Source organism: Pogoniulus pusillus, chromosome 3, assembly GCF_015220805.1.
Source record: "Pogoniulus pusillus isolate bPogPus1 chromosome 3, bPogPus1.pri, whole genome shotgun sequence".
In the NCBI taxonomy this organism is placed as follows: Eukaryota; Metazoa; Chordata; class Aves; order Piciformes; family Lybiidae; genus Pogoniulus; species Pogoniulus pusillus.
The window spans coordinates 43,479,119-43,486,076 of record NC_087266.1 but is presented as its reverse complement, the minus strand read 5'-3'; the positions used below and the strand labels follow the sequence as shown (position 1 = coordinate 43,486,076).

General features: G+C 42.7%; 1 long non-coding RNA gene across 1 annotated transcript; it reads right to left on the bottom strand.

The window, feature by feature from the left end:
* Positions 1-374: 374 nt before the first annotated feature.
* On the bottom strand, positions 375-1,736 carry LOC135173936 (uncharacterized). The gene is made up of 2 exons (XR_010301570.1): positions 1,592-1,736; positions 375-1,295 (listed from the first exon to the last, which is right to left on the bottom strand). It is a non-coding gene; the product is annotated as an uncharacterized LOC135173936 (long non-coding RNA).
* Positions 1,737-6,958: the final 5,222 nt, after the last annotated feature.

The window sequence follows — 6,958 nt, the reverse complement described above, 5'->3', positions numbered from 1 at the left end:
ACTAAACTGAATTCATTGAGATATCAGCCATACAGTCCACTTATTTCACCCAATTGTGATAGCAAAACCTTTTATATGAGTAGTTAACATGTTTGCATTTTCCAGACTCAGCTTTTTCAGAAATCTCAGTGACAAATTATTTTCTGATTCATATTGCAGTCTGCCTTTGAAGAAAATATGTCCATGGAGCTCAGCTTAAAGTGTTTCAGATTTTTTTTGTCCCTCTATTGTTACAGAGTTTAAACACTTCACATAATGACTTAGAATATGTGGCACTAAAGGAATATATAGATCTATAGAGAGATCTATTTGCAAATAACATCTATAAGAACACTCAGACTCAAGATCCAAATAATTTGTGTGTTTACAAGCACTTATATTCAAATATTAACATGTAATTTATTACACTTAATTTATTAATTCATCAATTAATACATGGCAGCTATTTGCATAAATAGGATCTCAGTCTCTATCATTAGTCTGCTAGCAGCAACTGTAATCATAGCATTTATGTTACATTTCAGTCAAGCTTAACTGAACTGATCCAGGTGATTGCAATATCCTCTGGAATGGCTTCTTTTTCTCTAGTTACTCATCATAGGTAGTTTCACAGTTAGTCTAAGTTTAACTGTGATGCACATTGCCTGTGTCTAGGCCATACCTGGGGCTAAACTGTAGCAGTTACTCTATCACCCAATGGCCCTTTCTCAGAGATAAGAGGAATCAGGAAAAAGAGAGAAGACCCACAGGCTTAAATGAAAATGGATTTAATGAAATAGCCAGGCTGATGTCATACTCAGCCTAGCAGAAGTGCAGCAGTCACAATAGCCAAGAAGGAAGTGCTCAAAAATAGGAGCCCACACAGAAGTTTCTAGCAGAAAGCCTCCTTCTGTATAGCAAAACTTTCTTTGTACTGAGTGTGATGACCACAGCATGGGATACCCCTGAGTCAATTCAGGTCCCCAAATAGTTGATGCAAGCTCTGAAGCACTGTCAGAACTGGTGTGGTGGGAAAAGGGGATACATGCTGCAAAGAAGATGAAAGCCTACAGAATAAAAAACATCAGAGGATGTGGTTCTGTTAGTGATGGATCACTTGGTTTCTGCTCAGCCTGTTTGTGTGGGCTTCTTTGGTGGCAGACAGCAGTTTTATCAGCACTCCAGGGTTCAAGTGGGGTAATCATTCTGACTTGATCAAAATCTGGATCGCAAATCTTCTTAGCAGAGGTGTTCATCAGATCTGTGGTGAATTACAGGATGGGATGGTCAGAAGTACCAGAGATTAGCCTCCTGGACTTTGGAAAGAGATGCAAAAGAGTATTCACATTTAATAAGCATCATTCAGAGTTCTCAGTATTTAAAGAGATTATTAACCAGGCCAGGCTGGATTAGGCTCTGAGCAACCTGATCCAGTGGCAGGGGACTTAGAACTAGACAATCCTTGAGGACCCTTCCAGCCCTAACAACTCCATGAGTGCACATTGGAGTGACCATCAAGCCTGTTCCTATGTAACCGGGGGGCCACACAGGCCCCCCGGCCTTTGATCCCCTCCACCATTCACCCGGTGCACACCACACCACAGGGACTCACCAGTGATGACAGGAGGAGGATCCCTCTGCCCTGTTGGGCATAGCTTAGGGCTTCTGCCTTTCCTGGGGAGATTAAAAAGGGGAGTGGGGAGAGAGAGCAAAGTGGCCACACCTGGAGTGGGAGGAGCCTTCAACAGAGCCCAGGTGCTCTGGGTTTAGAGGGGGAAAAGGAGCAAAGTGAGGTGGGTAGGGTGGAAAAGGGTCAGATATGGTGTCCCAGTGTGATCTGGTACAGGTGGTGCTGCTCTGGAAGGGGGCCTGGACTAGATGATCTTTCAAGGTCCCTCCCAGCCCCTACCATTCTGTGATTCTGTAATGCAGAAGTCAGGATGGGATAAGTTCATTTGCAGATTAAACAACAGCAGTTGAGTGATAAGGTATTTCTTGGGGCTCATTGATCACAAGGAAGGAAATAAATGCAGCTAGTCATTATTCCCAGGAAAGAGTTCTGATTATTTCACTCTTTCCTACACATTTCTAAATGGTTTGTGACAAGAATCAGAATCATAGAATCAGTCAAGGTTGGAGGAGACCACAAGGATCATCTAGTTCCAAACCCCCCTGCCATGGGCAGGGACACCCTACCCTAGATCAGGTTGGCCAGAGCCCCATCCAGCCTGGCCTTAAACACCTCCAGCCATGGGGCCTCAACCACCTCCCTGGACAACCCATTCCAGGCTCTCACCACTCTCATGCTCAGCAACTTCCTCCTCACATCCAGCTTTGCTCCATTCGCCCATCACAGGATCACAGACTCACAGGATGTTAGGGGTTGGAAGGGACCCAATGAGTTCACTGAGTCCAAACCCCTGCCAGATCAGGACAATACTATCTAACACAGCTCACAGAGGAACACATCCAGACATCCTCATGAATAACCCTAAATTATGCTTAGTAAGAGCAAGTAAGAGAAAGTGCAAGCGCCTTAAATAATGCTCTGACGACATTACAGATTAATAACAAACATCCTGTTGGAAGAGACCTCCAAGCTCATCCAGTCCAACCTTACACTCAGCACTTAGGGCTCAACACTAAATTTATCTTTCCTGACATCTCACAGAATCACGGCAAACATCTGGTGGGAAGAACTCTCCAAACTCATCCAATCCAACCTTACACTCAGCACTGCAGGGTCAACAACAAACCATGTCCCTAATTGCTAACTCCACAGGCTGCTTCAACACCTCCAGGGATGGGGATTCCAGCACTGCCCTGGGCAGAACATTCCAATGGCTGAGAACCCTCTCCGGGAAGAAATATTTCCTAGCATCCAGCCTGAGCCTCCCCCGGGGCAGCTTGGAACCATTTCCTCTGCTCACGTCCCTTGCCACCAAGGAGCAGAGGCTGCCGCCCCCCACCCCCACCCCTTGCTCCAACCTCCCTTCAGGGAGCTGTAGTGAAAAATGAAGTTTCCCCTTGTCCTCCTCTTCTCCATCCTGAACATCCCTAGCTCCCTCAGCCCCTCATCCTGTCCCAGCTGCTCCAGGCCCTTCTCCAGCCTTATTGCCCTTCTCTGGACATGCTCCAGCCCCTCAAGGTCCTTCTAGCAGTGAGTGGCCCAGAACTGAACACAGCACTCAAGGTGTGGCCTCCCTAGTGCTGATCACGGGAAGATGATCCTCTCCTGTCCCTACTGCCAACCCTATTTCTGACGCCAGCCAGGATACCATTGGCTTTCTTGGCCACCTGGGCACTATTGGCTCATATTTAATTGACTGATTGGAAGACGTAACAAATAACTTACACTTTGCATTTCTGGCATCTGCACTCTCCACCTTCTCTTCAGGCTTTGGGTCAGTAGCTTGATTTTCTGTCAGCTAGAGTTTGTGGTCAAATAACAAATGCATGCACATCAGGATGATAAGCATTTTAGAAATGCTTATGATAGAGACCTTGAAGGTTGTTATTGCTGTTATAAGGTGAGAGTGAAAAAATAATCTCTTGAAGTATGTACTATTGTGATAGCTATTACTGTTTTATTGGTGTGTATATATAAGGTTTTCTAGAACATTAATGTACCATTTACTAAGCAAGCAGTTTCTGTGAACCAGCTTTCTACATTTGATTCAGCGTGCAATTAATATTTAAACATCTTTTTCCTCCTCTTTGTTTTTGTATAGTTTCTGAATGACAAATATTTTTACAGCTTGAATAAACATTAACCAAGGTCTTTAAATTAATGTTTGTGTATATTTTGCTTTTCATTTATGTGCTGACTATCTGACTATATCTGTTTCTACCCTTAGATGCATGCCAAGTACCATTTATTACTTTTCCTGTTTGCAGAAACATAATTTATTCATTCATTGAGGTATAACTCAAAATTAGCATTAGTAGCAGATAGAACTGAAAGATCATTCCATGAGTTTGGGATTCTGAAGAGAAAGGAAAGAAGGCAGGCAGAGAAAGAAGGAGGGAAGGAAGGAAGGAAGGAAGGAAGGAAGGAAGGAAGGAAGGAAGGAAGGAAGGAAGGAAGGAAGGAAGGAAGGAAGGAAGGAAGGAAGGAAGGAAGGAAGGAAGGAAGGAAGGAAGGAAGGAAAAGAAAGAAAGGAAAAAAGAAGGAAAAGAAAGAGGAAAAAGAAAAGAAAGAAAGAGGAAAGAAAGAGAGAAAGAGAGAAAGAGAGAAAGAGAGAAAGAGAGAAAGAGAGAAAGAGAGAAAGAGAGAGAGAGAGAGAGAAAGAAAGAAAGAAAGAAAGAAAGAAAGAAAGAAAGAAAGAAAGAAAGAAAGAAAGAAAGAAAGAAAGAAAGAAAGAAAGAAAGAAAGAAAGAAAGAAAGAAAGAAAGAAAGAAAGAAAGAGAAAGAAAGAAAGAGACGAAGGAAGGAAGGAAAGGAAAGGAAGGAAGGAAGGAAGGAAGGAAGGAAGGAAGGAAGGAAGGAAGGAAGGAAGGAAGGAAGGAAGGAAGGAAGGAAGGAAATTAATTTAAAAAGTGAAATAAAGAAAAAGAGGAAAAGGGAAAAAAAAGAAAAGAAAAAGGAACTAAGAAAGGAAATAAAAAATTAAAACAAAATGAAATCTCCTATTTAAAACCTAAAGGTACTGTAATTCTTTGACAATTAGATTGAATATGTGGTTTTGTACATTGGAGCTTGTGGTAGATTGATTTTAAATTTAACTTATTCTGTATTACATTTATCTGAAGCGCCCTTGGGAAATACACTGCTTATAAATAAGCTACAGCGGAGATTATATTTAGCCATACCTGAGTATAACATTGAAAAGGTATTTGTCTCTGGGTAGTTGAGTTGGGACCTTATTTGACAGCTATTTTCTATGATTTTTATTTTCAAATCTATTAATCTTAAACTCTGCAACTCTCTTGCAGTGGGGGACATAATTTTATTCTACATTGTTACAAAACTTTTGAATATTCCTATTGCAGGTCATCTTCTAGTTTGCTTGCTTGTTTAATAACAAATACTAAATAGTCAGCCCCTATTACTCATCCTATACCACATCAGTCATGATCCCAGTATCACAGTATCACAGTATCACCAAGGTTGGAAGAGACCTCATAGATCATCAAGTCCAACCCTTTACCACAGAGCTCAAGGCTAGACCATGGCACCAAGTGCCACGTCCAATCCTGCCTTGAACAGCTCCAGGGACGGCGACTCCACCACCTCCCTGGGCAGCCCATTCCATTTGGGCCTGATAGGCCCAAAATAGGCTTATACATGTCTTGCCTTGCCTAGGTGTGTTTTTCTGCTCCACCAGAGAGGCAAGCGTGGGAAATGGACACAAAAGAACCTGGAGCCACTGAGTCTGGCCTGCCCAGGGTCCTGTGGTGTAAGGGACACACACTTAGCTTGTGCCTGCCTAGTGCAAGGCCTGTGCTGTTCCCAAATTAGGGAAAAGTGAGCCTGTGGCTTTGCCTAATCTGGTCAGGTTTGGCTAACTGCCATCCTGATTTGCTATTCTTGTGTCCAAAGGGCAATTAATCTCTGTCCACATTGATAAAAGGAGGTAGACAGGTGAACAACCTGCTTCTGTTTCCCTGCTTTGCTTCCCTGCTCTTTGCTATCCTCTCTCTGTTGTGCCCAGCCCTGCTGCCATTGCACACTGCCTTATTGCTTGCCTGCTAAATTCCACTGCTGCCAGTTACCAGGAGCAGACTCTGGATGTCTGTACACAATCAGCCTGTGTGGCCAGCGTGACATCGTGCTGGGACTGCACCACATCTGCCTTCTGCACCTGAAGCTCCTGCCTAGAATCCCTGGACATATATACAGATGGTCCAGAAGGAGCCAGGAGACAAGGTCAGAGATTGTCTGTGTCCTTTCCCCAGAAGCCAGGAAGATTCAAGCCTCAATGTCCAACAAGACAGAGTCCCCTGAAAGCATTTGGGCACTGTCTGGACTGTGGCTAGCCCCTGTGAGTGTGTAATAATAATAATCTGTGGGTAAATGCTCAATGTCTCTTTGTAATTCTCTATTGCCTTCTGCCATAGAGTAGAAAGAGCTTGAGCCCAGCTACTGGGCAAGCAGCGTATTGACTACAAGCAGCATATTGACTGCAAGAGGCATTTGACTGCAGGAATAGTCTCTTCCAGTTCAATTAATGTTTCTATATTTTGCTGGTTATATTAGATGTAGATATTATCCATAGAATGTTTCCATGACTGTGTAAGAATCAAAATATTATTAAAATGAGTGGTTGAGGTGGCGAGAGTTCTAAATAGCAAAATCAATAAACAACATTAATGTTGGAAAATATCATCTCACATCAATTAATTTCCCCTCCACAGCAACAGCATAATACAACATAACATAATATATCATACATATTTATTAAATATACTGTCTACAACTACCTGAAGGGACATTGTAGCCAGGTGGGGGGTGGCCTCTTCTACCAGGCAACCAGCAATAGAACAAGGGGACACAGCCTCCAGTTGTGCCAGGGTAGGTATAGGCTGGATATCAGGAAGAAGTTCTTCACAGAGAGAGTGATTTCCCATTGGAATGGGCTGCCCAGGGAGGTGGTGGAGGCACTGTCCCTGGGGGTCTTCAATAAAAGCCTGGCTGAGGCACTTAGTGCCATGGTCTAGTTGATTGGTTAGGGCTGGGTGATAGATTGGGCTAGATGATCTTGGAGGTCTCTTCCAACTTGGTTGATTCTATGATTTACAATATATAATGATATCTCTAATTTCAATAATTATTGCTTGGAAATGTTGCATTAATTATTAAAAAAAAAAAAAAGCTGAAATATCCACAGCCTTATCAGAATTCAAATAAAGTATTTTGCTGGTCCACAATCCTGTGCATTAATCTGAAAAAAAAAAAAAAAAGTTAAAGGACTTCTAAATTATGGGCAAAAAAAGAGAAGCAAAGAGCAGAGAGGCAATACTAATTCTGGAATGGTAT